The following is a 25,691-nucleotide window of genomic DNA, read 5'->3' on the forward strand; positions in this document are numbered from 1 at the left end:
CCAGGAATTTTGAGTAAAAAGTCTTGGAATCAAGCTGTAAAATATTGAGATTTCATTGCTTTGTTGTGACAGTGGATGGGTTTAAGGTAAATTATATGGCTTTTGGAAATCCACTCCATCTGTCCTTCAGAGAGAATAAAACATATTCACATTGCATGCTCACACACAGACACACACACACACACACACTCACACACACACACCACACACACACACACACACACACACACACACACCATATGGACAAATGTCTCGACGGTACACCTTAAGTCCACCCACACAAGTCCTTTCTCTTTCCAATGGCCAGTGCATGCCAGGCCATCACTTAAGACCATGGTCCACCAAGGTTAAACTGTACAGCTGTCTGAATGATTTTCAATTATACAGCGACGAAGGCCCTGCCAGCCTACCGACTCCCACCTCCCTCCCTGGTCTTACAGGGTCATTGAGAACACCTCACACCTCCAAGAATTGTATATTCCTTCCTCCCTTCCCTCATTTCTCCCTAAAGCTTTAACAGACAAAACAATCCAATTTCAATTTCCCGAAACTTGTGGAATCTCCTTTCCCCGTCTCCGGCTGTCCTTCTCACTGTGATGGAATACACGGCAGTGTGTTGAAAATCTTGATAAAAAACGGTGTTTAACCCCAGAACATGATCTGTCCAAACGTTTTACAGGTGTGTACACATCTTGGAACATCTGAATGTATGATTCTGATAATTAATGGAGAACGAAACTACTCACTAAATTAGGTTATGGCTTTAAATTCTTGCTCTTTTAGTTTAATCAGTGTAATGACTCTCTCGCATAGCGAGGGCTCTCCCCTCCCTCCCCCCCCGCCCCTCCCCCCCCCCCTCCCCAGCCTCAACCACAAAAATTAAAAAAGAAGATCTGTGGCTCGTCTTTTCCTGGTTACATCGAGTAGACCATATATCTGTTATGCCGTCCCTTTACCCTTGGGGCGCTCTGGATAAATGGCTAATTTAAGTCCCCATTACATTACATTAGCTCATTCACCCAGTGCTTACAGTACACTCCGCGGAAAATAAATCACATCATGAAAATATCAATCAATCTCAATAAGTGACTTCCCGTAATCGGTTTGATGCTAAAGACCGTGACAAAGGTTTACAGTGGAAGCAGCAAATTACTGTCACTCACAAGGATGGACTCACTTTGCCTTGGAGAGAGAGCGCTATAATTGCAAAGTAGGAGTACGGCATGTCCAATAATATATCCAATAATCTCCCTTGGCAGATACAAGTGGCCATGGGAGAGCGTTTCATAGTATTCTGCACTGGTAGCCATCTGATTTGGCTGGCTGGTGGCCGTTGGTCAGAATTAATACCAAGCTTCAAATGTCGGGAGGTTGATTTTGTCCAACGTTATTATGTTGGAATCTGTGAGCTAGTACGGCTAGTACATTTCTGTGATTTACCTCTGCAGCCGTGGACTTGGGAAAAGGTGTGGTTCACAAAATGCATGCGTCGGCCCCAATTTCTCTCACACACACACACACACACACACACACACACACACACACACACACACACAAAAACACACACACACGCACACACACACACAGACACAGATGCACACACACACACACGCACATACACCCAAATGCAAACGCACAGCTCCTGGCTGGAGGTTAATTCAATCCCTGAATGTTCCATTTGGCGGAGGCTGTCAGGGCTGGGGCTGCAGTGTGACATTGTGAGCGAGAGGTAATTACATTTGGGTCCGGTCGCGCAACTCAGCGTCTCTGCTGTCAGAGACCTCCTCCTATGGAGCCGCGGCCAGCAGAGGAATGTCCAGCTCAGAGTGGTCCGTGTACCGGCCGTGGTGGTGGGGCTCCGTCGGACAGAGCTATTCGTCTTAGCGAGCGGTACCGGAGACTAGGCTGGCTTAGGCTAATGGTCTCAGACCCATCGTAACCATTGTTAGCCGACTTAGGTTCACTGCTACTTACTGCTTCGCTGTAAGTAGGCGAAAGGATAACAACCAGCACCACATGGAATCAAAACGTGGGGCTGAACAAGCTAATCACATCAATGTTCTATTAAGGGATTGGAATGATCCATGATCTCTGATTAGTATTTTGCAATGCTGATGATTTTTGAGATTGAAATGGATACTTCCAAACTGTTCAGAGTTTGTATGGAAATGTGAAATGCTAAAACATGGCCTACAAATACACACACATGCACATTTACATACAACCGGCTCACATGAAAAGGAATAGGATATAACCCGCTTACTACATGCACAAAGTGACATGTGATGAGGGAAACGTTAACAGGAAGCAAACTGTGCAATTCTATACACATGGGGATATTAAGGCTCTTCATGTAGAATATTTTGAAATGTATCTCTGTCCAACCAGGCTTGTGCAATGCTAAAACAGGCCCATAGGCACGTGGTCAGTTCTGCTGTGACTAACAGTCACACGTTGGGTAATAGATATGTCTCGTGCCACGTAGGGAGGTGGTGGGGGTGGGGTGAGAAATCTCTATGTGACCTGAGAGTGTTTACCAATGCTTAAAAATAATCAAGGAAGGGTGACGAAAGCAATAGCTCTAAGGACAAATATGTAAACTCAACATGCACAGAAATGAGACCTTATCTATGCACATTGTAGAACACTGTTATTATACTGTTGTTTGAGGCTAGAATTTAGGCTAGAATTTCAAAGCAAAAGTAGTTTCTAAGGGGTTAGTAGCTGCCCAGTAGGCGCACAGAGACTCGTGTGATTGGTCCACAGCTTTGCTGATGCTCCCACTTCATGTGTGGTCATGTTGTACTTGTCCATTGTGTACTATTGATCACGCCCAGGAGAAACTTGTGACTAAAGCTTAGTCCTGTCCCGGCAGAATAAATCACAGTATTGACCCTGTGGTTATCAATAAAGGTAATGACAAACATCTGGCTCCACCTTTAATGGAATCGACAGAGTCTTCCTGGCACTGGACCAGGATTGGCCAGTCATAGATTGCCTTGATCTTTCCAGTGGGAACCCACTCTAAATATGCAAATGAGAGGAGAGAAATGCAATCGCTGTCTTAAACTTTGCAGTACTTCTTTTGAATCGGGGGGGAAAAAAAACAAAGAACACACCAAAGAAGAAGAAGGAAATAACAACAACTCAGCATGTCTGCTGACAATAAGCCTGCTTAGACTCCACCTAAGATGTATGCGGTGGAGGAGCTCTGACTGACACAGTGTATCTGTGTCAATGGAGGAATAAGGGAGGAGATCAAATCAATGGTGCCGAGGTGCTGAGCTGGGCTTTTGGGCTGGTTGTGTCGAGACAGCACCTTCCCCTGGGTCACGGCTGGAGCTGGACTACAGTCAAGATCAAATATCAACATGCTTTTGGGCCAAATACCTCAGCAGTGATTGTTTTATTGATGTGTATTTATATTTATCAAGAGTTTGCGTTAGCCAGTTAAAATATATTCTGGGCCAATACAATGAGCTGAATGATTCATGCGTACAGCTCTCCGCCAGTGAAGCCGTTATCTATTGTCATCAGGTCTGTTCATTTGAATAATAGTTCCATTCGTCCAAAAGACACATCCACGTCTATCCCCCCCGGACATGTCACCGGGTCATCCCCTGGAGCTGGGCTGCATCGGGTTCATCTCATCTTGACACGTGCCCGCTGAGGAGCCGTCTCCCTGGGCCCCCCCTCGTTCTGACTGCTCACCTGGGGGTCCCCTGGGCTGGCTCATCACCGGCCATGGTCACGTTTTCCTGGACGTCCCTGCCCCCGTTATTCTGCTTGCTAACGAACCACCTCGCCATCCTGCCCTGTCCCCATGGAAACCTGGGGCTGAGCCTGCCCGCCGGCCCCAGACCACTGTGTTCTTACTTGGTTCAATCCACCAATCACTGCTCCCGGCTCTGTGCTAACATCGATACTGGACGGCCCCCTGGTTTCCCCCGAGCAGGACGAAGCTTGTCCTTGCTGTTTGTTGCCGTGGATGTTGACGCGGCTGTCAGGGGATGGGATGTAACTGATGGAATTACAAAGGTACTAATTGTAATGAGCCTTGAGTGGCCGTGGAGGTTAGAAAGGTGCAATCTAAATAATATGATCATATAAATGTAGTACACCGCCACCACATACACACTACACCCACACACTGTGGTTTACTGCCTTGTTCAGAACATCAATACGTGTGTTTTTAATTAACCCTGATTGCATCTTCTTATTTTTACGCCTCACCTACATCCTTGGAAAGTCTATTTTCCATTTATGTTGATGTTTTAGTATAGTGGGGTAAACAAGTAAACAATTGAATTAGAAAATACATTTCTAATACTGTCATTTCTAAAAATACAAGAGGTCAGAGCAATACATCACCACAATATTTGATTCAACATTTTACTAAAAAATACTTAGTAATAATGTCCATCGCTGGCCAAACAATGCACCTTGTGGACAACCACTTATCAAAACACTGTATATCTTAGGCAAAGGAAACATGTTGGTGAATGGCACTCTATTGACAGTATTGAACTCCTAAAGGTAGTGCGACAGCAAGCAATTACAGCCTTCCATCACATTCAATTTGAAATAACATAGGTTTACTCTAATGGAAATGTAGTCAGTGACATTTTCCATCATAGATCTAATGACAAAAGCAACACATGAGGTTGCTCAGGGACAAATTGCATCTCAATGAATGGAAAGGTGAAACTGGCTCAGTTTAAAGACAATACCAAAATATAAAGACCATTTGGATTTTCAAAATAATAATAAAAAAAGTAATATAAGGGAAACACTATAAAGGAGGCCAATCTCATCTCATGGGCAAACCAATGGGAGTGACCCAGTGAAATTTAACCAGTGCACCATAAAACACAATCAAGGGTCTCATGGCTCCAGTCTTCATTTCTGTTGGGGTTCCGCCTCATTTAAAAGATGGGGCTGAAACACTATACGAACGGGAATCATAAAGCGCACATGCACACAGCCCGCGGAAAGGCAGGGATAACACACACACAGGTTTAATAGAACCATTTCTTTACTGCAAGATTTAATACGTTCACTCACTTGTTCCTTTAATTTACATGCTAAGCGCTAGCCTGATACATCGATAGCCGTATATATTATATAGGCTGTACCATAGGTATACTGGATATGACTCGCAAAATTGTCTCTGTGTGTCTGTGTGTGACTTGTCCCTGGTCAAACCATCACTAGGGAGCAAAGCCACGGCAGTCCGCTCTGTCCAGTAATATAGCCTATTGGGCTGGGCTCTGCGTGCCACTCACAACCACTGAGTTGTGAACAATGTCTTATCAGCGTGCAAATAGAATGCAGGCTGAGCACAAAAACACACCTGGCGAGCTCGACCTGCTGGTAAACAAACGCCGGAGCTAGGGATTGTGACATGTCCAGTCTGCAGGCCGCAGCGAGGTGAGCACAACGCACGGGGAGCCCGTGTCTATGAACAATGCACATGTTTGTTTGCACACCTACTGACAGAAAGAAGCTATCTTTTAGAGGAATGCTGCATTAAGGGACGTGATCGCTAATTTTCCCTTAACGCAACACATTCGTATGAGCTTGAGAAATTAAAAATATTTATTTAGTAAGTAATTCATTAAATCTCTAACGACTGAGTTTGTGTTCCTCGTTCAGATTGGTGGATTGAACTGTAGCTGCTCTTTTGTTTTGTTTTTTTTACCCGAGGATGAAATGCAATTTAACGTGAGGCTTGCAAAGTCAGGATGATTATTTTTCATTATTCTACGATATTATTGTTCTTTAAATGTACCATAAAGTCAGGGGCCACAGAACCGCCACGTTCCTGCTTCCAATCCTGTTACGACAGGGATTTGTACTGCGGGGGCCCCATAAAAGATTAGCCCTCCAGGAGAAAGAATGGACTTGATTAGTTAGACAGCAATTTAATGGGATTGTCAGAGGACCAACAGTAAATCAGCTTTTGTGATTAAATGGGATCTCCAGGTAAAGTTGTATGTCGCCAAATCAATAAGTATTGAATGTTGTTGTTTTTTCCTCTCTTTGTTCAAGCCAAGGAAAGAAAAGACAGAGAAACAAAGCCAAAATTTCTGGTGGACTAATGATCCTACTACATTGGTGAGAAGCAGCTTAGATATTTACAGGGACGGAGGGAGTGAGACATAGAGAGAGAGACAGAAGAGAGAAAGCCAGAGAGAGGAGAGAGAGAGAGAGAGAGAGAGAGAGAGAGAGAGAGAGAGAGAGAGAGAAGAGAGAGAGAGAGCGCCAGAGAGCCAGAGAGAGAGAGAGAGAGAGAGAGAGAGAGAGAGAGAGAGAGCCAGAGAGAGCCAGAGAGAGAGAGAGAGAGAGAGAGAGCCAGAGAGAGCCAGAGAGAGAGAGGAGAGAGAGAGAGAGAGAGAGAGAGAGAGAGAGAGAGAGAGCGATAGCGAGTGAGACAGAAAACAGGGTGACACTAGTTGGAGTAGGAGCCAAAGTAAAAGCAAATGGACTCAAGCAGGAGAGAGGATGTATATCCATAATTGGACTGTTACTGTAAAAGCTACTGGCATCTCTGTAATGGCTACCAACAGACATACTCTGTGTGTGGTGTGCGTGTGTGTGAGTGTGTATGACTGTGCATGTGTATGAGTGTGTGTGTGTGTGTGTGTGTGTGTGTGTGTGTGTGGTGTGTGTGTGTGTGTGTCTAAAAATATGTCTGTCCAATATGTGCATGGAGGGGTTGCTAGATCCAGGTCACAGGGCCACACCACTGCACTGATAACCCGTGTGTCTCTCTCATGGTGATTGAACACATGGGTAAAACGGCTCGGCTGGTGGCTTTCTTGTTGGAAATCAAATGCAACAGAGGCACAGTGTCTCCGGCCAGCCTCCGACCCCAGACAGTGATGGAGTGCTGCTCCGGTCAATTATGCACCTCAGCTCACTGAATCCACCATACATATTCAGCTCCCAACAGAAGACAGAGAGCACTGGTCACTACCCGTAGATCACCAGGTTACACCAGGGATAGAAATATCCTTGAACAGTGGATGTTTTTTCTTTCGTCGTCCCCCCACCCCCCCCGGATAAATAGATATAGGAATTGGGTATCATAAGGTGAAAAGATTTATTGATGTTCTGGGGAGCCACACTGCTATTATGCCGAAGGAAAAAACAACACATTTATCAACGAGAAATAAACCCCTTTTACAAAGTGTGTTGATTTTACGAAAACATCTGCGAGTGACACGGGAAAAGTCTCCTGTCCGTCTCCAGCGCAGCCTGCGTTCTGCGGTGTGTTTTGAAGTGTGCGGGGTCTGGGGGCCAGCTGTACGGCAGAGGGTCTGGCCACCTCTGGGGCTCTGTGTGAAGACTGGAGCTCCCGACCTCTCTCCACATACTCTACACCGTGTTGGAACGACCTGGACTACCCCCAGCTACCCCCCAGTAACCCCCCCGACCCCCCCCCCCCCTCTGCTCCACAATATAACGTTCCAGGTCCTACCAGCCTGTGCTACATTCTCTGTGCCTTGATATCCCAGGGTGTGCGGTCGGATGGATGGGGTGGTGGGGGTGGGGGGGTCCTCAAAGTCTGTCCATCATCAGCATCTCCCCAAGGCCTCCACCTTCAAACCTTCGCTAATCCCCCCCCCCCCCCCCCCCCCCCTCTCCCCTCTCCCCCCCTCCCCCATACACACACACACACACACACACACACACACACACACAACTCCACCCACCCAGCGTGCACCCCCCCACTCCCGCGTCCTCCCCCAGCTCAGAGGAATTCACTGGCTCTGGACAGTGTTTCATTTCTTCACAGGCCACATCCTTGATAGCTTAATGGCCCCCCTCACAGCAGAGCGCACCGTGCACTGGCAGCCGGGGAGCTTTAAAGTCTTGTCCTCCATGTTTAACCTTTGAGCAAAAAAAATAAAGAAATAGAAAAGGAACGCGGCCGCTGTGTCGGCTCATTGTTTGGAAAAAAACTGCAACAATCGTGAGTCGGTGAACAGAGAGCGACCGCGCTCGTTGCCCTTGCATCCTTGATCTTTCATTTTCCTCCATACGGCCTTTCGGGCTGTAGAGACGGACATTGGGAGGGGACGGCGCGAGGTCAGTGGACAAGGAGCGCTCAGCCTTGAGTATTGTCCAGCCACTGATGAGAAACCCTCCTCGCACACGTTCAACGTTCCACCGTGTGTCATAACCCGTCCGTGGGCTCCGGGCGCCCTCGCTCCGAGCCCTTCTGTCCTTCCAGCCCATTCACCTCACCTACTCATCCAGCCCGCAGCGGCTCTGCTCTTTGTCAGCGCCCTCTTTCTGTTCGCCCTTTAGTCTGACGTCCCCACCGCCACGGACCGTCTGTGTGTATGTCTGTGTGTGTGTGTGTCTGTGTGCGTCAGTATGCGCCTCAAAGCCTTGTTCACATTTGCTGTTGGTTCAAAGAGCTGCAGATGGATCATGCCGCTGCTGTGTGTCTTTGTTGTTGCTCTCCACTTTGCAAGTTTTGCACATCCACAAGGTGTGGAACAAGCACATGTCTGCCAACAATCCAGTATTTTGATTTATCCCGACTCTGGGAGCACCACCACACCCCTGTGCAGCTTGACCACAGTAAAAAAAAAAAGAGAGAACATCATCCCAAACATATTCATCTCTGACCTTGCTTACCCCTGTCCTTATTCTCGCCTATATTCTATTACAGTAATAAAACCCAACAGGGCCAGCTCATAACCCTCGTCAGGGTCAAGGAAAAAAACCAAAGGCCAGGCCATTTTAACAAATGTGGAATAGATTTGAATAAATAAGAAAAGGGCATTTGAGGGAGGTTGTCGCTGAGTTTTGGACGCAATGGGAGGACGGAGGCAGGACCCAACAATGAAGTGGCTGTGGTTCGGCGTTCAACACAATGACTGGCATCACACAGCGTCTGATAATAACCATAAAAAACATATTAAAAAAGGGAACCAAAATGAAGTGTCCTTGTAGCGGGAAAGGGACGGGGCAGAGAGGGAGGGACGGAGCACATCTGGAGTGTCCTCGCCCGGCATGTGACCTTCAGCTGCTGTGTCAGGGACGGGTCCATGCTGCCCCCCCCTCCCCCCCCCCCCTCGTCACTCCCGTCCGTAATGGCATGGCTTATTGCTCGTCTCGGCTCCGGGACTCTTTATGACAGCCATTGCCATGATTAGAGACCGGCGGCAACACCAACAACACCGGCAAAGGGGGCGGGATATGTGGTGGGCGGGGCGAGGTCGACCCTGAGCCGGCCTTCATGCTATTGGCCGAGGGGCCTGCCAGCCAGGGGCCCCCACGCAGGGGTGAGATTACGGGAGGAGGAGAGTAGGGGTGAGTAGGGGTTTAATCTCAGGTGTTGTGGCCCGTGTTTAATATAGATGGTCAGCACGGACGTGATGTGGGATAATTGCTTACGGAGGTTGGGGGGTGTGGGGGGGGGGGGGGGTCACAGATGGTGCCGGTTGATCTGTTGACTGTGGCCAAGCCAGAGCTCTTTTTCAATACGATTCCTACCTACTCTGTCACCTTTATCTGGCCGTCGGCACCGCTGGAAGGAAACTCGACTGGATTGAAGGGATCCTTCTTTATGCCATTATATTTACTGACAATGAACTATTTTACACCACTGCCCCTTTGTACTATGAGTACATAAAGGTGATACAAAGGTGGTACCAAATGATGCCAACTTGGAGAACCTCTTGACCCAGCTTTTAACGAAAGGCTTCGTAAGGTAACGGTTAACACAAGGTTGGTCGACTGAACTGCTACACGGTCTGTACCCAATTGAAATGGTGACTGAATGTGGACATATAATCATACAAAAGCCCAGCCGACAGGTTCTTGGTTTCAAACCCAAAAGTCTGCAGTCTACCTGTCGGTGTTCCTAAACAGTGTGCCCAACTCTTACCTGCGCCTTAATAATCCACAAATATCCATACGCCTCCATTATGTATTGACTCGGTCGAATATTGTCTTTTTCATGATGCTGAAACAAATTTGCACAGCTTCCTCTGAAAAAGAGAAAAGATAGGGATAAGAGGTGGCCACTCCCCCACATGCCGCGGACGGCCGTAAACAATGAGAGAGAGAGAGAGAGAGAGAGTGACAGGGAGTGACGGCCGCTCTCTGACGGAGGGTCTAAGCCTCTCATCAGAGCTATTCCAAGCGGCAGGCCCTGTCAGAACACGCCCCAGATGAGGTGTCTCACGGCAGGGAGAGAGAGCTGTCATAACAGGACGCCCGGAGGGCCGCTCCATCACATGGACAGCTCCGAGAGGTGTTGCGCACACACACACACACACACACACACAAACCACACACAATACACACACACACACAAACCACACACAATACACACACACACACCACACAAACACCACAGACACACAGAAACCACACACACACACCATATAAACACCACACACAAACACACCACACGAACACCACAGACACACACACACACACACACACACACACACACACACACACAAAAACACTCCTAGGTAAAAGCCATAGAATGTCAGGCAGTGGCTGACAGATAGCCATCATGTGCCTTCTCCCCCTTCTATCCCTACCCCCATCAACACACACACACACACACACACCATACACACACACACACACACACACACACACACACACACACACACACACACACACACACACACACTCTTTTTGTTTTCGTCCACTCTGAGAACATGGGGTGGGGCACCCACTGACAGGTCGACTTAAATATTTATGCTGACAGGGAAAAGTATGCAAGTATGTTATCTCCGGCAAGACGTGCTCCCATATCACCACACGCCATGACTCAGCCACTTACATGAAACATACTGGGGGCCCCTCAGTCCTCCTAGGCCCCTCCTCCTCCTCTTCAGACCCCACTAAGTGTGTGTGTGTGTGTGTGTGTGTGTGTGTGTTGAAAGGTGTATTCTGCAGTGGGAAGATTGAGTTTTAAGATAGGACGGTCCTGCATTGCTATTCCCATGCAAAACACTTTTCATTAATTGAATGCACCCGGGGACAGAGAAGCATGTTTTCACAATACTGGCAGCTATAATCCTGAGGGAAGCCAAGTAGACAGTTTTTTGGCCGCTGAGCTAAAGGAAAAAAAGGGATAAGTCGAGATGTAGTGGAATTTAGTGGATCAAAGTAGTAGGAGTTAGTGGAATGGGTTTCAATCACTCTACAAAAGAGCATAAAGATAAAGTAGTGCTATAAGTGCTAGATGTTGTAGTATTAGCAGATTTAAGTAACATTAGTTAATGAAATGGCTTCAATCAAACAACAGAGAGTAGAACCATGAATCCTAGTGGTAACACATTGCTTTGCCACAACTAATAAGGCCTTGCAGGACTGAGCTCAGTTCATTCAACAGCTGAGCCTTAGCAGAATCTCATATTACCACTGGGTTTATTGTGCCTCTCATGGTAACTGCTGGTCAATTGAGAAGATGCCCTCGTGAACCAAGAAGGTTCCCAACACGAGATACACTAACTAATCTATTCATCACTATTCAATACAGTCCAAATTACTTTCCGCTTTTAAAACACACAGATGGGCCACTGTTGTTACAGTGCACTAGGCCCTGGGGACGTGTGTGTGTGTTTGTGTGCGCGTGTGTACTCATGTGTACACGCATGTGAGCCGTGCAGGCTGTACCCCAGATGCCACCTCTCCTGTGATCCACAGCCCATTAAAGAAGGAGAGGACGGAGCAAACTCCAATCAACAGATCACCTTTTCAAGCAGACCTTTGTTGCGGGGCCCTCCGCACAGCTGCCAACAATTAGCAGGCAACGTGGGACCCAGCAGTCCAGCGCGCCTGCAAGTCCATTACGGCACCTCGGTTCCAAGCAGTGCACAGGGAGCCTCAAGTGCTGGAGGCTATAAATTAGATCCGTAAGAGATGATGGAGGGATCTCTATTTGAAAGCCCCCCCACCCCCACCCCCCGTCCCCCCGTCCCCCCCCCCTCGGCTCCTAACCCCCGTGTTTTCTTCTCCGCTCCACGGAGTTCATACGCAGCACGTGGGAAATCCCAGATTATGTGCGCTTCTCGAGCAGGGTGTGAGTGCACACGGGGGAGCTGCTGTGTTTCCTGTAGGGGGGGGCGACTTAATGCGGACGCCATGATGTTTACAGTACCGAGTGTATTCCACTTTGCCAGGACGGCGTTGGGCGGAGGGGACAGGTTGAGGTCCGCCCCCGACTGACTGCTAAGTTTCCCCTTGAAAAGTCTTGTTGCTGACAGCAATAATAAATTGCAATCTGACTTCAATCAATCGCAGGACCAGCTTGAACCCCTTAAGTCCTTAAGAACGGGGATGATGGGGAAGAAATCAATTTGCAATTTACATCGGGCGGGCGAGTGTTGAAAACACCAAGAAAGAGAGACAGCTCACAGGCTCCCAAGTATAATTACACGCTGGCGGGCACGCGCACACACACACACACACACACACACACACACACACACACACACACACACACACAAAAACAGACACACACACACACATACACCCATGCCACAGCCTAGACATCACAAACAGATCTTGGCCCCGTGATAATCAATGCGGGCCGTGGGCAGCAATTCTGAGGTATCTCCGGGGCCGGGGCCATTCTCATGCAGGCGCTCACTAAACACACCGGGCAGGTGTCCGCCGAGGGGGAAGCGATTTGTGTCGCGTCAACGGGCAGCCAGTGCGTGTCTGACGGCCGGCCTCTTTAGAGCTTCTGCCGCCTGGAAACTCTCTGCCGCCTGGTTGACTCCCAATGGGGTCGAGGGAAGGGGACACCGTTTACGGGCTCCGGAGGAGCAGATTGGGCTGTTGGTGGACGCTGTGTGTGTGTCTCAAGCGCCCCCGGGGCTCTATGTTGACGCTGTACGTCTCCATGCAGCGTGGCTCCGGTGTGGGGAAACGTGATCCTTCAGGAGGCAGCGCTGAGTAAGAGGTGAAGTGTGAGGCTTTGTCTCGTTTGATTCCCGTACACAGATTCCATTTGGGCGTCTTCTCCTTCCTCCTTCACAAAGCCCCCCCCCCACACACACACACACACACACACACACACACGCGCGCGCATGCATGCGCGCACACACACACACACACACACACACACACACACACATTACACACACACGCGCGTGCACACTGAAGAGAGCCCTCACACAGCGGGGCGGGGGCAGTGACGGGGCACAGCAAAGGCGAGCTCCAAAAGTCGTAATGAGAAACAGAGGCAGAGGGAGGTGTGTGAATAGTCACGGCTTCGACGTGTTGTGTTTTCTTCTCTCTTTTTTTTTCGGGGTGGAGACAGAAAGAAGCGGCAGAAAAAGGAGCAAGCTGGAAGGGTTAAACGTTGGCAGAAAGCGCAGAGGGGACAAAAGAACCTTTGTGAGGGCCAGAAGTGTCCCCGGAAAAGGAGGGGAGAGAAAAGAAAGCTACCGCTGCCAGTCCCCTGGCCCTATTGTGAGCCGAGGGGAGTGCAGCCACGCATGACAGATGTCCCCGGCCATTGTTCCCCCACATCAGCCCGCTCTCGGCCTCCTGCTCTGACGCCGCAGTTCCCCGGGACAGCCGGCTCGCCCCGCCTGGCCTGGGAGGAAGAGAGAGAGAGAGACACCCGGGCCGAGGCGCCTCTCCCTCACCGTCGTCGCCGCCGCCTCCTTCATCGCCGCCCCGGGACCAGGCGGCGGGTCCCCGACGTGCCCCTCCTCGCACACACACACACACACACACACAGGCGCACCGTGGGTGGGGCGGCGGTGGAGGAGGAGGGTCTCCTCAAGGACGGGCTGACCCAGCGGGGTGCCGGTGAAAGGGAAAGTTTTCCCCAATGGGCCGGCAACAGCGGGTCCCACCGGGGGTTGTCGTTTATGCCGGCGCACACGCAGAGACGCATGCATGTGAAGGCATACACATGCGGGCTTTGATCGGCGACAGCCAGCAAAAGCCGCCCTCGTCCTCCTCCTCCTCCTCAGTGACTGGCCGGAGGAAGGCCGGTGTATGCGTGCGGGCACACACCAATGAACACTCCGGCGCCGAGCGAGTATGTGTCACAAGATTTGACATTTGCAGAGAAATCAATGCTTAAAAAAAAAAAGCGGGAATTGATTTCATTCGTCATCACTTGAACGGCGAACAAAATAACGCTCATGGTCAGTGTGTAGCCTTAGGGATGTGAGGCAAAAGCTATTACCTAACTGTTCAAGTGATGTGCACGGCTCCCCGCCCTGTTAGTTGTTGCGTTTTTTTTTTTCTTCCTACTCTAAAGAGTAGAGGTAAGCATTTCTCTTTTTTTGTGACGTTTCAGCTGCGTCGCCATTCAGCCTCCCCAGCATGTGGCAGGCCTGCGGGAGGCACACCGTCGGCCTGTCACTCACAGCAACAGTGTGCCAGTGGGAAGTGAGTGAAACAATAGCTGGCTCCGGTTAATGGCTGAGAGAGAACTAGCAAGACAATCCTGCATTTCAATGCTAGGCTATCTCGCCGTCTGTCCCGTGATCCATTCTTCTTCTTTACTCATTCCCCCCCCCCTCCTTCTCCCCCCCATGGACATAACCCACCCCCCCCCTCCAAAAAAAACATAACACTGCGCTCAGACTCACAATCCACCCGGCCCTCCCAGGCACCCAACCCCCGCTCCCCTGTTAACATTCACCCTAAACATACGTGCGCCACACACAGTCGCATTCCAGCGCAAATAATGCCTCTCCGAGTTTAGAGAAATGGAGTAGGAGAGAGCGACAAAGGAGAGAATGAAAGAGAGAGAGAGGAAGCGAGAGAGAGAGAGAGAGATAAGGAATAAATAATATAAGTGAAGTGTGTGATGATAACTTCTGATTCTGTTTGGATGAATTGCCAGGCAAATCATTTCAGAATTTTGCAAAGAAGATCTTAAAAAACAAAATGTCAGTCACCCAAAACTATATCACATTTATGGCATTTTAACAAGGACTGTTAACCCATGGACATATCATATATTACATCTTGAAGAATGTACTGAAGTTCAAAGCATTGAGCCATCTCTTCCAAGTCCATGCCTCCATGTTGTAAATTATTCTAGTGCGCTCAAGAATTTGCTGGATGACTGGGTGTGATGTCACTCTTTCCCTTTCCCAGATGTGCTGCTTGTGAATCCTTAACTCTGATACACACAGCGACCGACAATTGTTGGACCTGTAATTAAATATGTCCAGCATATTCCTTGGGTCGATTGGGTCATGTAATTACAGCTTGTGATTTGCATTCTAGTGGTTAACGGTTCCAGTATTCTATGACCACATAAACATAACCCTATTTATAAGCTCTGTGAAGGTCAATAAGTTACATAACATGCACACTCAAAACTTCTACCGGAAAAGGAAGGGGGAATGATTGCGCCAAGCGAACAGAGCTCAAACCGGACCAAGAAAACCAAATCAACCAATGACCGGAAGAACCATATAGTATTAGGATGATGCAATTTTCAACCCTGCACCTATAACTTACGCGGTTTCATAAAACAGCCCGCACCCCCGGTGCAACGGTCATCTGAATACAAGCAGGCCACCAGACCCCTGGGCCAAGCTGAAACAAATGCATGTAACCGTTTAGCCCCCTGCGCACCGTGCTGGGATCCCGGGCCAGGCTTAGGTGACCCCGGTCTGCATCAATCAGACACAACACAATGGAAAGAGGCACATGGGGGGGGCAACACCGGGCCAACAGCAATTTTAATAAGCAGACCTGGGCATCGCGCTGGGAGAACCACTGGTCCCACTCGGCTCAAATGTGGGTAAGCTGGGCACTCCAGCCCCCCCCTGTCCCCCCGCCCCCAACCCCACCCCAGAGTCAAATCAACCAACAGCAGCAATTATGAGGGGACGTCAATGCATGAGCTTTAGAGATGAGTGGATAATCTACTTGGGCGGATTTCAGAGTAATCTGCCATTTCTCCTCTCCAAATCAAATCACACAACAATGGGATACATATAGGGCTTGCGCACTGATATGATGATGCTGAAGGCAGGGCCAGAGGGATGAAGATTCAGCGACAGGAGTTTGCGGATAATTGCAAGGATTGGGTCCCTGAAGACAATAAAAAGACTACAGGATTGGTTTATTTTTTTTTGGAGTAGGGATGTCACAAAAAGGGGAACTTCCGTCCCCTCCTAAATCCGCTTCACAGAATGTAATTGGCAGGCCACGCCTTTCCTGATTTAAAGGTGCTGTAGAGGTGCTTTTCTTACATCACAGTTGTAGCCTGGGAACCGGAAGAATCTTTGGCATAGACGTCTGTCCACCTTCCCGTTCAGCCACATTGCCAGCAGACCTGGCCTGGGCCGGGCCAATCAAAACCCTTTATCTAACATGTGGCGGGATATATATGATTACTCCTCAGAGGAGCCTACAGAAGGGCCGTCGAGGCACCTTCATAAACAAGCAAGATGGCTGCCGCCGATGTGTCACACTTTTTCATTGCTCTGATTGTAGATCCGTCCAATTGCGTTCAGGGGCATTTTGGTTGGCCCATGTTGATTGATTCCCCTTGGAAATCCAAAATTAACATTTGCTAATTGGTCTGGCAATGTCAGGCTACAGTTACAGATCTCCAGAGCCAGACAGAGCTAATGACGATTAATGTTGACAGTAGCCTGTGTGGCACTTATGGAACTATGGTTGTCAGCTCCAGAAGCACGTATTTGAAAACAGTGGGTTTTATTATGCAACAGGCATATACACACACAAACACATATATGACTCAAACAGATACACACACAACCCATCAGTCTCAAACTGAAACACACATATGCCGATGTGCACACATACATGCACACGCATATACATGACCACACAGAGAACCGTTATGGCGTAACACCCACTGAATCTCCACACATCATGTGATGTAGCTGTCAGTTAGCTCTCTGTCTCTCTCTCTCTCTCTCTCTCTCTCAGGCAGTCCTGGCTGCTCATTTCATTACCTCTATCTCTTCGCCAGACGTTTACAATCCCATTATCATCTACAGATTAGCTTCAGGCCTGGCTGCGCCCTTCCAAAGCCAACACAAACACATCGATTCAACACCTGAACAGCAAACTGCAAAGAGCAGGGCGGCAGACCCCGACACAACGAAGTCTCACATTCACCGACACACAATCAATAGCGGAGGAGGAGGAGGCCGGGAAGTCTTCAAAAGGAAACGGCTTGATGAGCTGGTCAGAGAAGTCGGTCAAATAATTTCCTCCATGGGCTTTTCTGGAGGGATTTCGCTAATAAACGACCCAGTTTAGATAATCATCTAACATGGCCATTTATGAGAAACGTCCGTGGCGATGCTCTGTCGGGAGACCGGAGCAGAATTTATGATGACTGTGTCCTGTGCGTTGGTAAGGCTGTCATGTTAGTCAAGTTAGGCCTCAAACTGGGATTCAGGACATTGAGAAATCTCTCTCTCTCTACCCTTCTGGCTCTCTCTTTTACTCAGTGTCTCTCTCTTTGTTTCAAACAAAACATATCACAAAAAGGGTGCTTTAGGACTCAGCACCCCCAGTTGTCCACAACAATCCTCCGGTCCAGGCTGAAAATAGACACCCCTCAGCTGCTCTGCCATCACATCAAACCACAGCTGACCACAACACCACACCATCTATACCACCCGCAAGTCACCAAACCCCTGCCTTTCTTTACAACCCCGGTGTTAGAGGCTGACAGAAGCATACCATAAGAGGCCGGGACTAGTGTGGAAAATAATCCAAAAAAGAACAATGAAAAAAAAAAATATATATATATATATATATATATATTGCAGAAGCAGCATGTGTTGTGTCGACCGTGAAAATGAGGAAAAAAAGGGGTCTGAGATGAAATGCAACCATGTGTATCTGCAAGGATTCTCACCGGTGTAGCTCTTACAATCACACTGGGTCCAATCGCCTGGTGCCCAGCCAACCAGCCCTGGCCAGAGAGCAGCGTGCTCGCTGGAGCGCATGGCCCTGCAAAGAAAGAGGAGCCCGTTGAACAGAATGCCTCCAGATGAGGGTAAAAAAAACACAAAAATACTCCTCCAGGCTAGAGCAAAGAGCAAGGCAGGAGAGAGAGGGCAGGAAATAGAGATAGGAATCCGATAGCCTATCATTAACAACCTAAATAAATTGAGGAAAAAATGGCAAGTTGAGCCACTGACCCCGACTGGGGATGTTTACGCCAGATATCAGTATTGTTTCGACTATTTCAAACGCGTTTACATCGGTGGTGTGAAAAGACTCGCTTTGAGTGGGAAACTGTTATTTGTCTTCCTCAATTCATTTTTTGTTATTTATCGGACAGCAGCCATGAATTTGGGTTTATTTGGTTTCTCTGAATGAGACCTTTAGTAGGGAAAACAAAAAACAATTTGCAACGGTAGGCTTTAAGGGCAGATTGTTGATCATCTGCAACCAAAGTGCATTATAGTGCAATATCTGTCCAGCCATGCAGAAAATAGAAAAAATAAAAAGGGCCCCACCAGTGCCTGTAACAAAATGGGTTGTAAAGGAAAGCGGGAATTTATTAAATATTAATGGATCAATCAGCACCAAGTTATCATGCCAGACACATTAGCTAACAGCAGCAGCCAAAGGGCCAGGAAGACAATCTTGTGCGGTAGGATGCCTTCACTAAATGCGTTTGCTCCAAGTGAAAATATAAATCAAATATAGGCAAACATATAATGTCTATTAGGGAAAAACCACAGTGGAAGCGGTGTCTAAGGTGTCAGAGGTCAATATAGAGTGAGCAGCAAAATGAAAGTATTGTGGTTTCCAAAAGAATACAATTAATCAAATTTAATTCTAAATTAAATATAGACCTGTTGGAAGATATATTGAACTGCACCAATAACTCAAAGACAAAGGCTTCGGGAGAATAGGATAAATGTTATTATAGAAAATGTTATTCTTAAAAAATACATAAATACAGATATCAAAATTATTGATAGTTGATTTTGGTTGAGAATCTAGTCATCTCTTACTCAACTACTACCTGGTTATAGAAGTAAACACAATCGGTAGCCAGCAGCTCAGCACAACGTGTTAAGCTCTAAAGACAAGGTCGACACCTGGTGGCCAGGGCCGGGTTTGGTTTGTGACGACGCCGAGACCAAATAAATGGTAAATGTATTCTTAAAACAATTTAGAGTGGACATCGCATTCCCGTCCCAGCAGTAGCCTTGGGGCAAGATATATTGTAAGAGATATGGAGAGACTTAAAACACCGACCAAATGTATTTTAGTGCCGTCGGCTGTCAGAATAGTAATGCCCAAGATTGCTTTCATTATCGCATTCCTGCTGCTGATAACCTAACTATTGGCTGTATGGTATTCTATTTTTTATTATTATCTGTCAGTATTATTCGTTTTTGTTCTAGGTCGAATAGAAAACGAAAGAGGGTAGAACCAAAGCCATCTCTGCCGGATTTCACTGCATTTCACTGCAGGCAGATTCAACCTTTGGCCCCAGACTGCTAACAGGAGCTTTTTACCGATACGTTTAACTAGTGCAGGTGGTTGGTCCTGTTTTCTTATACTATCTTAAACCAGAGTCTAGAGATAGCTCCATATCATATTTACCAGCCTTGATCCGGGTATGTGGAACGTCACATGTTCGTCTGATATAGGCCTACTCGTCTTTACTGAAACATGTTGCACACGATGACAACTTCGGGGTCTAAATATTGTGATAGTTAATTAAAGACATCAATATTCAAATATTAAACTACCTGGAAACATTGGATGATCTGATGCGCTGATACCTGCTTTAATTCCATGCAAGCTGAGTCTTGTTACTTCAACATCCTCCTCCTCTTCATAGTCAAGACAGCGGTCTCACATTCCACTTGGACATGTAGTCAATTAAAGGAATCAAATTTTGCCTGCAGAATATTGGTTTCTCTTTTGGTTTTGAACGCGTCTTTACACCGCAGATCCATCAGAAAAGTCAGTTACTAATAAGGGAACACAGTTGAAGTGACTAGTCTCACAGTTCACAAGGTTTGTCTGGTTGAGTTACGTTTTTAGGCAGCTGTTTGCTGCCAATTCTGTCAGTTCAAATAATTGTATTATAGCATAATAACTAATTAAGCAATGATAGTAAATAACTAATTGCTACTCTGAGCAAAGGCTCAGCAAGTGATGTAAATTAATTTCCTCTATTGCCTCAGGACCTGACCCAGAACTAGAGCTAACAGCAGTAGTAACAGCAGTAGGCTGTATCTGGGTCTGACATCAATATCTCGTATCTCAGAGCGCTATGATGAGCGCTATATGAGCTTCTTGACCATCTTTGGATGAACCCAGTATGTTAATAAAGATCCTGATGTTAATAAAATCCTGATTCATCAGCCCACACAACCAGGTCTACCTTGGTTGGAGTCCCAACGCCATATACTTCCTGACCAGTGCCCCTAGATTGGAGCCAGTTTTGAAGGAGTTACAACAGACTAAATATAAATAGTAACATCAGAAAACACTTTACTCTGTTTCTCTGTTTCATCGTGGGGTCTATTAAACGGCCATACCTCTGACTTTAGAATCCACACTTCAAGTCTATTTCCAGGGCCATCATAGTTGATGTCTGGCTCCCCTCACCTGTGTCTTTGGTGTGACAGTTGACGTCATTCTCCTGTTCCTCCTCTTGGTCAGCCCTCACCCCCTCGATAGCTGTCACTGTAAGCTAAACTGGACTATTATACAGTACGTAGAGACAATTAGACTGGATCCATCGCACACCTGCTTCCCTCTGGAGGTGGCTGACTGAACGCCTCTGACCTTTGAACCCTGAGGACAGATGCCCTGCTGCGGCCCTAGACCATTTCCTCCACTACCCACACCACAGTAATGACGAAGGGGATCATCAGGTGAGCGAAGTGACCCGCCTCTCACACATCAGCACAGTATAAAGTACCCAAAGGGACACCTTGTTCCAGAGCCTCAGATAAACACTCTGTGGTAGTCTGTTGACAGGCTCCACACACCATGCGCTATACGATGCCTCACAGGACGACTGCAAGATCCTCCCACGGTCAGTTGTGTTCAGATGTGATTCGTAAATTACTTTAGCAATTTCACTGCTGAATTACTGTTAATGATTGTTTCCTCTTCAGGCATGTGTCTCACTGCTTGGGTTGTGCTGTTGCTAGTGCTCTGTCCGGGTAGTTTGGAGACGGTTTTGGACAAAAGCAGGCATTCCAGGTAGTTGTCCATTTCTTAAAATGCTACTCTCTATTACTCTGAATTCAGCCTCACTGTTTGAGCAGGTTGATTAAAAATAATCATTGTCTGTAGCTTTACCAAATATCAACGATTTACAGCTAATTACGATTGCACACCATATCAAAAATAATTTACTATTTCTTTTGGTATGTCAAAGAAGAGTCATTACTTAAATGGTGTAAATTACTTCACTTGCAAACCCTGTTCCTTTGCAGCACCGTGTGGCATACATACGAGATTGAAAAAGGACAGAACATCAAGAACTTCAAAAGGCACTCAGATGGAACCTTCACCAGTGACTTCACCAACTACCTGGACAAGATCAAGGCGAAAGACTTTGTAGAGTGGCTGACCAGCAACTCTCGCGTGGGAGGAGTTGAAAGGCAAGTTGTAAAGGTAGTAGAATACATGGAAAAGTGTGCTCAGCATTTCCTCTTCTGGAGAACAGCAATTGTCTGGCTCACGTCAATAGGTTGCATAGGGGACAAAGGTCTCAACAGGACAAGTTAATCTGGGACATATGTGCGGGAGAAATGTTGGACGTGCCTTGTTTGAGGCTCGTGGCTGGTTTGAATGGATTTCTCATTTGATCTTCTGCTCTTGTTTGACATGCAGATGGGATGAAAACCAGTCCCTGGTAGTGGAGGCATAGAGCAGCCCACAGCACCACTTCAACCAGCAGGGGACAGGACGGAACACACACACATACACACACACACACACACACACACACATGCATACCTACGCACACACACACACACACACACACACACACACACACACACACACACACACACACACATATGCACACAGACGCATTCACCCAGACTCCAAAAGTATAGGCCTATGTCAACAATAATTTTCTTACTTAGATAGTGATATAAGGATGTCAAAGACTTTTCCTGTTCCATTGTACAACACGAAAAAGACAATGTGATTCAAGAGGAAACTCATTTGGAGTTGTCATTATGTTCCTGACTGATTTGGAGATCATAGCACTTTATTTAGAAAATATTAGGTGTAGATGTTGTTATTCTGCACACATGCTTAAAACAAATATGTGCTGCTCATTTGTTTGTTTATGTTATAAATGTTGTTTATTGTTTATTGTTTATTATTATCGATGGTCTGCAACTACATGATCATGGGCCGGACTAGTTCCCATTTGACTCTTGTTTTACGTTACAAAATAAAATGAAGCAAATTGAACTGTTTGTTAACTATAAGTCAAATAGAAGACGCTGACATAAAAGATGCAATATATTTACATTTTAAACATTATCAAATAGGTTTTGACTTGTGGCTATAAAACCACAAGATGGCAGTGTTGTCATTTAAATAAAGAATTCAAGACGCCCAAATCACGTTTGATTGAGAGTCCAGAAATGTGCGTATTCATCTGCTGGCTTGCCTTTTAGTTAATTCTCCAGCCAAATGGACTCGAAAATCTCAATACAAATTACAAAATAAATAATCATGCGCCACTCTACAATCCATCGAATATCTATCAGAAATGCATATTGTTGTTGTTTCCTCTTGATAAATGTGAGTCGTGTGTTTGTGAAGCGATCCTCCGTTACGGTGGAAGCCCCTGGCTCCTGGACATTTAAGGGATGAAGGGGTCCCTGTTTGTGTCCTCCCGGTACAGTCTGGCTTTCTGGGGGAGGGGGGATGACCAGGGAAGGAGGGGAGGAGTAGGGAGGAGAGGGGGGAGGAGATCGGGAGAAAGGGAGGGAACAGGTGCAATGTTTAAGCATCCCTCTAATCCCAGCCGCTGAGAGTTATTGAAAGGTTTAGGATCGTCGTGAAACACCATTTTTACCGCTTGCAAAGACTCGGTGTGTCTGACGTTTGCCGGCAGGACTGCAGAAACGAATTCAGTGGAGGGACGAAACACGATGTAGGCTACGATTTTAGTAAATGGGAGAAACCAATATTTATTTTATAATATTATGTATTAGGACTTTAATACACGACATTAGGCTAGTACGAACTCATTTACTCGACAGCTTTTGGTCCTCCCCCATATGTCGTTTTCCTTTTGATTGTTTTTCAACGATGAATATTTATAGTTTGTTAGATGTCTTAGCTGACTTATTAAAACATATTGCAAAAATAAATCCCGAGGGAGAGGGGAGGTTTTGAGTGAGTGTGAGAGGATGGGGGGGGGGGGGGTATTGTAGGTGTGGCTGTCTCCGATTTAGGTCGAGAAATGCAATGCTCCTCTGCACGTAAAGATGGTTTGGCTTTTGTCCGTCGCTAAATCTGTCCCCGCTGCTGTAATCAGTACCAACTAGGCATAAAGAGGCCGTGTTTCTGGCTGCCACAGGACTTCGCCTCTGCAAGTCATTGTTTGCTCGGATAAAGGGTCACGTTTGGATTCCAATCGATCACTCGGGAATCTGGCTGTTGCGGTAAAGCCCCCGCGTCTGTGTGCGTCCGTGTACGTTTTTTTTGTGTGTGTGTGTGTGTGTGTGTGCGTGTGTGTGTGTGTGTGTGTGTGTGTGTGTGTGTGTGTGTGTGTGTGTGTGTGTGTGTGTGTGTGTGTGTGTGTGTGTGTGTGTGTCTCGCGGGTGGGGGGGGGGGCGCCGGGCAGCCGCCAATTCCGTGGATGGGCGCGGACTGATAGGTAGGCCTACTGGGAGACAAACCGGGAGTGTGCTGCTGACTCAGCCTCGACTGCTGCATTCATTTATCTGCACTGCAGTGCACTACCACCCCCCCCCCCCCCCCCCCCCTCTCTCCCTCTCTCTCTCTCTCTCTCTCTCTCTCTCTCTCTCTCTCTCTCTCTCTCTCTCTCTCTCTCTCTCTCTCTCTCTCCCTCCTTCCCTCCCCCTCCATTCCGTCGTTCGTTCATCCTCTCCACCACCCTACACCTCTTCAAAGGCATCTCGGTCGGTGGGAATCGAGTGAAATAACTGTTGACTGACGATAAACATCAGTGTATGCTCAACGCGGAAGCACAATTCAAAGGTGAATTTGGATGAAAACTAATCCCGTGCAGGAAATAGAAAGAGGTGTCCGTGTTTCAATCCGGGGAGAGAGGGAATATGCAGCGAGGTGATCTGTCATGTGACGAGAGAGAGAGAGAGAGACAGAGAGCGAGAGACAGTGAATATTTCATTATGGTGAAATTAAATGGTAAGGGAGGGGGAGGGCTGAAGAAAGGGAGGGGCTGTATACCAAAATATGCTATGATCTAGGCCTGGGCGATATGGCTGAAAGACATATGACGATATAACTTGATGATATTGATATCGATAACTATTGATAATTTGAATTACCTAAAAAGGCTAGTAATTACCATGCTGGATTTAAACACGTCTGTTTAACACTTAATATGTCCTTCCACTGTTCTTCATTAATAAATACTCAAATGTAGATACAACAATGAAAAACACTCAAATATTGAAAATAAGTATGGAACCGTGTTAGTGTAACAAACCCAGCTGCTAGATTCGGTGGTCCAGTCTCTTATCGATATATATTGAACATGTTTTATATTGATATTGATCAAAAGTCTGTCACGATACGATAATTTATTGTTTTATTGCCCAGGCCTACTATGATCTATTTACGACACATTTGAGTGGATCGTGCTATATAAGACATTTTCCAGCAGCTCCAGAGTCTCAAGGAAAAAAGGGTCTAACACCATCCACAACCACCCCCCCCCCCCCCATCCATCTCAGAGCAACTGAGTGGGTGGGGTCAGGGGTTGGTGGTGGTGGTGGTAGGGGGGTTGCACTCAATACCTCCTCCCCCTCACAAAAAATCCAACCACAGTCTATTCAGACATGGGCTGGGGAGGATGGGGGGGGGGGTATTACAACCTCGGGCTATACCTTTGCAGGGACTACAGAAAAATGAAAACGCTTCAGTGTACAGATGCACAGCGGGTGAGGGGTCGTCAATGCTAACATGGGGCCTTTTAACAAATTCAATAGGTCCATTACGTTTGAAAGGCTTCCCTGAAGCAGCACGTTGTTTACCGCAGCACCACTCAGCCATGTCAAATGGACCATAATCCACTCAAATCGAAGTACAAACAGTAGTATTACAAAATGGTTACCCACCACTCTTTCATGTGTCATCTTTAGTTTGTACACACAGCCATACTACTGGATAAGACCAATGCCAGAGGGGATCAGACCATTTTCAGTATGAACATCTTGGGAAAAGGAACATTTTGATGCATTTTTTTTTTAATTTTTGGAGATTGTGTTAAGAACTCACCAGCACACAGGGGTTGTAACTGGAAGGCTGCTTTATTGGTAATAAAAAGGTTCGTGCTCAAATGAAGACAATCTTTCATAAGTTCTTACTAAGAGTCCAAGTGGTTGTGCAACACACCATCATATTGTACTGTATATCCTCTTTTATCTCGGTGTCAAATGATAACAATAGATTGAAAGCACTTTTTCTCGAAAATCTTCAGCAAAATTTAAAAAATGAAGAAAAAAAAG

At 47.0% G+C, this 25,691-nt stretch overlaps 1 protein-coding gene across 1 annotated transcript in view; it reads right to left on the reverse strand.

Annotated features, from left to right (window-relative positions):
* Window positions 1-19,828, reverse strand: part of fignl2 (fidgetin like 2) — a 51,362-nt gene extending 31,534 nt beyond the window's left edge. The window contains exons 1-2 of the mRNA XM_084479112.1: window positions 19,734-19,828; window positions 17,876-17,970 (exon numbers count right to left, since the gene is read on the reverse strand). The gene's annotated coding sequence lies outside the window, so the exon portion shown is untranslated. The remainder of the gene's footprint in view (window positions 1-17,875; window positions 17,971-19,733) is intronic.
* Between the last annotated feature and the right edge of the window lie 5,863 nt (window positions 19,829-25,691).

The sequence above is a fragment of the Micromesistius poutassou genome, assembly GCF_964030765.1.
Source record: "Micromesistius poutassou genome assembly, chromosome: 15".
NCBI lineage: Eukaryota > Metazoa > Chordata > Actinopteri > Gadiformes > Gadidae > Micromesistius > Micromesistius poutassou.